The sequence below is a fragment of the Formica exsecta genome, unplaced genomic scaffold (genome assembly GCF_003651465.1).
Source record: "Formica exsecta isolate Colony F162 unplaced genomic scaffold, ASM365146v1 scaffold138, whole genome shotgun sequence".
In the NCBI taxonomy this organism is placed as follows: domain Eukaryota; kingdom Metazoa; phylum Arthropoda; class Insecta; order Hymenoptera; family Formicidae; genus Formica; species Formica exsecta.
Window position 1 is genome coordinate 1,258,098 of NW_021848711.1, and position 5,857 is coordinate 1,263,954.

General features: G+C 41.4%; 1 protein-coding gene across 1 annotated transcript in view; it reads right to left on the reverse strand.

Annotated features, from left to right (window-relative positions):
• The window catches only part of LOC115245971, a 38,898-nt gene that overhangs the window by 8,270 nt on the left and 24,771 nt on the right, over positions 1-5,857 (reverse strand). The gene's annotated exons all lie outside the window — the stretch shown is intronic.

Here is a 5,857-nt window from a genome sequence, read left to right on the forward strand (position 1 = left end):
CTTGTGAAATCTCCTTTGAAACTTTATATTATATACTATTATTCGCAAAATACGATTTCGAAAAAAATAATCTTTTATTGATCCCGTTCTTTTATTAAGATTTATTCCGAATTACACATATTTACATTATTCTATTCGGACCATTATATTTATAGACATTCAAACGTTTCCAAGGATTTCTGTATATTTTAACGCGCCTTTACTGATAAAATATTTGCATATACTTTATCTATTCTAAATAGAGATATTTAAAATCGAGCGACGTATATGATATTTTTAACAACGTGAATATCGAAATCGCGTAAAAATTTGGTTTGCATTTTCGAAGAATTTTGAGATTCTTCTATGCAATTTTTTTCTTTGCAAGTCTCGCGAATCGTCGACGTATAGTGGTATGTCTCACCGTTCGCACGTATGCCGTCGTATACCGCGGAATCTCTAACTTTAATTCGCAGTTAATAAAGCGCGCCGCGCACGCGAGCGCTAACTCCTGCTGATTAACATTCCTGGCATAGCGCGGTGCAACGTAACTAATCACCGATACGTGCAACAGATGCAACTTTTGCGCTGCACGACGCACGTTTCCGATGCACGTATGTATGTACGTGCGCGTGTCCAGACGATCGCACCATATTTGTACCGGTAACAGGGACACCGTGCGTCAACGTGTGCGTGAATGCGTGAATTTTGCACGCACACGTGTATGTAGGTACTTTGTCACGGATGTGCAATCCATCCGATGCATATAATTAGAAATTTGCATTTTTAATTGGAAACGCTAGTTACGGCCATCCGCACACGATATTCAATTATACAAATATTCGGTAAATAGCGCGAGTTTGACGATAAAAATAATAATAAAAGAATAATATAGAAAAATATTGAGAGATTGCTAGTTTTCTTGATTGAAATGAGAATAATTGTTTCTTACACTATCTCGATATGATAAAGTATAGAAAACGATCGCAAGTGTCATGTGAATATCGTTCCACATTTCCATCTGTGTTTGGCAAATATTTGACTACAAACATGTAATGAAGTCATAATTATATCATCATAAACAGCCAATAAGCGATATATAAATTGAATTCGCTTACTATTTTTTTTTTTTGCTTAATATTTTAATTTTTCTAAATGATTGAATTATTTGAGAAAATTACGGGGTAAATTGAAAAATAAATACATGGAAAATCGAGATACTGGACAACGCGTTCTCCACTCGCTGGTGCATCAAGTTAAAAGTGTTGCCGGTCGAAAACAATCCTCTTACAAGATATAATATACCTGGTTATACACGACACGCGTATACAAGGTCCACGGAATTCACCGGGGGAGAGGTTGTCCCGTCGTACAACCACTTCGCGCGAGCGTTAAGCCCCGGTAGACGATTAATTTTAATCATCAAAAGATACATAACTCAACTCGCAGTTACGGCGAACTTTCGCGCGGTAGATGTTCATCGCGCGGGTTTTCACCGGTTCTCGGAAGAACGTTGATGTATCGCCGAGGATGAGAGTGGAAACAACGGGGCGCAAGTTCGTATCGGCAAGAAGGCTGTCGTAAGACTGGGCGACATTGCTCGGCGTCGAGGCCAGCTTCCGCGAGGTTAGCGCTTTCGCGATACAAGAGAGAAGGGATAAAGACACGCGTTCGCCATCGTGGCCTGCGCTTTTAGCTCTTTGAGAATTATAGTTCTTTGCGGATATTATACCGTGCACGAAAAATCAGTATGCATCCGCGCACGTCGCTTCGTTTTTCATTCTCGATCGCGTTTCCGTCTCTTAATCTCTTTCTTAGCGCGTCGCTTATAATATTCAACATGATGATATTTATTTCTAATCGATCGCGAGACAGCTGTAAAAGCGTTACGCGACATGAATTAGCGATTACGCGATGACGATTTCTCCGAAACGCGTATAATGTCCAAGGCCAAGGCTGCGCGAGTCGATTAATCTCGCGGAATGTGTCAACGAAACGAAATTCGTTTGCTCTCTTGTCAGGAAGAAGCCGTAGGACCGGAAGATCTATGCCGACTGAATGTACCGCTACGCGATATAATCGGCTTTAAAGATGAACCCACGATTTTGTCATGCCGCTGAGTTACGTCGCCTGGTAATTCCGTGGGCGATGATATATGTGATTCATCGATTTATCGGGACGGAAGAATCTATCGAGTCATACATTGAAATCAGATTAACTGGAATAGGAAATTTCTATCAATTATGAATGATCAGGAAAACGATTATTGAGAAATGAATAAAGTACTGTTCATTTTTCTTTCAATGGAATATAAGTTGCAAATTTTTAGATACTCCTTTTTGGATATTCTATAAATTACGAAAGATTATAACTGCAAAGGTACTGAAAAAGCAGCATGAATCACTAAACGATATTCAACGTACACGCGTTATTTTATATCATAATTAAAATTAAAATTCTCATTTTGCATGCTTATCTCGGTACGCTATACACCTGTATAATGATAATAGTGATTACTCCATACAATTTGCCGCCGCAAATTACGTCATCATGCATATGGTTTTTGAGTTTGCGAGATTGCGTCTGTCGTAATGGACGCGACAGGGACGACTTCCTTTGTTCGAATACTGTTTTGGGAAAGAAAGAAGGCAAAATCAATGCCGTCGCTAAAAAGCCACACGGTTTTGTCCTTGGAGATCCGAATCTGCGCGCGTACACTCAATGTGTACGCCAGAGATGAAGAGAGCCTCGTAAAGAAAGAAACACGATTTATTAATTGTTATTTTTATCCTCCCTGATATAGCGGTCTCGCTCTTTTCGCCTCATCATTATCCCGGGACATCGTCGTGAGACACTCGGCGTCATTAAATGTGTCCGCGATGCGAAGCAACGTTTTAGCAATAAGTCCGCGCATTACAGCGTGGATGATCGATTTTCAGGTACCAAATGAAGCGCGAAGCGTCCTTCATACCCGCGATTCTCCGGAGGAACATGTGTTAGAAACGCGTGAATATTTTATGGAGGTTGCGAAAGAGAGGCTCATAATATTGTACATTTTACAAAACGCATTTTGGCCGCGATTTCTTGTCGCTCTTATTTTCGAAAAATAATCCCCCTTTTCGTGGCTCGAGTCTGATAAAGTACACAGTAATTTAATACGTCGAACGTTTATCTCGATCTGCAGGATCAAGGGGGGACACACCTCTAGCTTCTACTTACATTTCGTCACGTAACTTGTCACAGATCGTCATTTCGATAGCGAAAAGCTATTCTTATTAAGAGCAATTTCACGATTCGCGGCTATACTTACTTGTGTCTAGTGAAGTTCCCGTTTCCGCGATTTTCCGCATATGCACGGTCTTTCTCGACGTTCAACGACCGCCAAGTTATCCGAGAAATTCGGAGAAACAACGGTTTTGATGTAATAACGACCGTGCAAATATTAGATAATCCGTGCCGAAAGACCGTGTCGCCAAACTCCGATAAAGGGACGGCGAATTCTCCCGCAGCGGTTGCGAAATTCAACGTTCGATTCGGTAATATCACACGTCTGATTCACGCGCGTTACATCATCTCTTTCTACCGTTTTTTCACCGAAAACACGTCGTGGACGTGGCGGTGATAGTCGCGGACTGTTAAAAGGTCCTAAAATGACGAGGCGGCTCGCGTTACATCGTGCCGACGCACACGGGCATAACGTCTATTTATCACTTTGAGCTTCTGACACTCTTGCGCGGAAGAGAAGTCGTATCACACGAAAGGTTCATTTAACGTCTCGAGCGGATTAATTCCCACATTTCGTGAGAAGTGAATGTACCGAAAATTCCTCGCTTAAACGTGCGCTTTATGCCTCTTATCGAATGCATGAGAAATCGGTTGGAATTTCGAGAATGTCTTTTTTTCTATAAACCCTCCGTTAATCGCAATATCCAATATATACACGTTATAACTGATGTATAACATTAAAACGATGATGTACAAACATAAAAGACAGATTAAAATAAAAATTGTTTAAAAATAAAAATGATTTAAATTAATGATTTAAATTGATGATTTAAATAATGCCGCGCATTTTCGTCGTTAAGAGAACGACGTTTCGCGCGGGCAGGAACAAAATCTTAGATCGCGGAAATAAAATTTTCATCGCGCAATCGCGATTAAAATCCACTTGCGACGGAATCGGCTCTCGCGGACGAGTCTTGGATTAACTAGTCTACTTGCAGAATCGAGTCGCGAACCGTAAAATCTCGGCACGGCCGGCGGTTTCGCGAGATCGTCTGACACTCACGGCGCGAGCACTCGGCAGCAGACATTTTTGCCACACACCGGCTAGACAGCGCGAATATTTTCCCGTTCAGAAATAAGATCCCAGAATGCGGAAACATCGGCATTAAACGCAGCGGTTCGATGCGTACGTGCTTCGAGAGGCCGATGACGCTTACCTCACTTCTATACCTCGTGCCTTCGTGGGAGCGGACAGCTGTAAAACGAGTAGCGAATCGCGCGAGAATCTTATATCCAATTAAGCTTTTTTACGGAGGAAAAACGGAAAAGGACCGGTAGCAAACGCGTTCGTTGCATCCGTGTATTCGCGGAACTATTTCGCGTCGAAAGATAAACGTGTCGGGGATGCGCGTGCGGAAACGACGAAGGAGAAGAGACATTATTTATTATCTTCATGAATCTGTCATACGTGCTAATAAACGTCCTTAAATTCATGTCGGAATAATTCAGATAATTAAACGTCTTATAAGTTAGCGGAACAGAATGAGCAGAATCAATTCTAATTAATACTTTTATTTGTTGCTCATTTGTTGCTAAAAAGTTGCCAAAGAAAAAAATTTGTTGCTCTGTAAGTTTTAAAAAAAAAATGATGTTCCGCTCATATATAGTGTTCCGCTAACTTAATCTTCCTTTAGCGGAACATCATTTTTTTTAAAAACTTACAGAGCAACAAATTTTTTTTTTTGGCAACTTTTTAGCAACAAATGAGCAACAAATAAAAATATTAATTAGAATTGATTCTGCTCATTTTGTTCCGCTAACTTATAAGACGTGATAATTAAGATTCCTGCCTCAATTTCCTGTCGCGTCTCGATCCTTTCACCCTCACGCATCGTCACGTCCTATTTCTATTAATCAATCGGTATTTTAACGACGTCGTCGATTATTCGACTCGGATGTATATCATAAATTTGAAACATTTCCTTTTCCATCCCGATTAAAAATCCGAAGGACGACGGCACGATCGGCGCAACTCGTTGCCGTTTTACGAGGCAGCGCGAGGTATTCGTTACGGGTGTCCCGAGCGAGTTCGTGACACGTCAGGAGGATCTCAATGTGAAGTTCGAGCGAGGGCGAATTCCTGCGGACTTTCACCGTACACCGAAGGACGGTGGCGATCGGTGTAAATCGCGAAAGGTATTCGACGCGCCGCTTTAAACGCTATTGTTAGCGAGATCGGCGTCGATCTGACCAAGCTACGTCGCGCTGACATTTTCGATTCACTTCGCGAACGAGGACCTTTAACACGCGACCCCGGAATTATCGTTTATTCCACAATGAACACCGTCTACGGTCCACCGCGCATAAACTCAAATACTATTGTCGAAATCGTCGAGTCATACCTTAATATCTCCGCGCGAGATAAGATCGTTTGGGAAAGTAATATGCCGATCTTAGACGAGTTTTTTATCGATCCTGTTTTATTGTTCGCCGATCGCGCGGAAAAATCATGTGTTCTTGCGATATCTATAATGTCTGCTTGCAAAATGTGCGTTTCGCCATCTCTATGGATATTTATAGAGATATTTTATATCAATCTCTCTTTAATAATATCTCTTTCCCTTACTTTTGATCGATTTCTTGCTGGACTCCT